Below are 387 nucleotides of genomic sequence, written 5' to 3'. Positions count from 1 at the left end.
GGCCGCGTTGAAAGTTTATTCTTGGAAGGTAACATTACCGTATTTTCCCATGTACTGCTAGACGATGTGCAATGGACACATTTGCACATTGCTTTATTGGCACTCCCCCATAAGACGTGCAAAAATATTGTCCACTTCAGTGCCAGGGTTTTTGTCATTTTCAGTCAAATTCTACGACCCACAGAATATTGAGTTTTAGGACAGCATCAATATTCAATGTAGCGTCAGTAAAAAAGTTGAGAAGTTACCGTATTTTCAAGTGTATAAGGCGCACCCAAAAGCCTTGATTTTCTCATACGCAGGTGTGCCTTATATGTCAAGTAATATTGAGACACAACAGAAATCAAAACTACTGTTAGCAGCCACCGACTATAGAAGTAGTGCATA

This window comes from Hippocampus bargibanti, linkage group LG02, assembly GCF_051943395.1.
Source record: "Hippocampus bargibanti isolate YZ-2025 linkage group LG02, ASM5194339v1, whole genome shotgun sequence".
NCBI classification, from domain to species: domain Eukaryota; kingdom Metazoa; phylum Chordata; class Actinopteri; order Syngnathiformes; family Syngnathidae; genus Hippocampus; species Hippocampus bargibanti.
Note: the sequence above shows the minus strand (reverse complement) of the source record.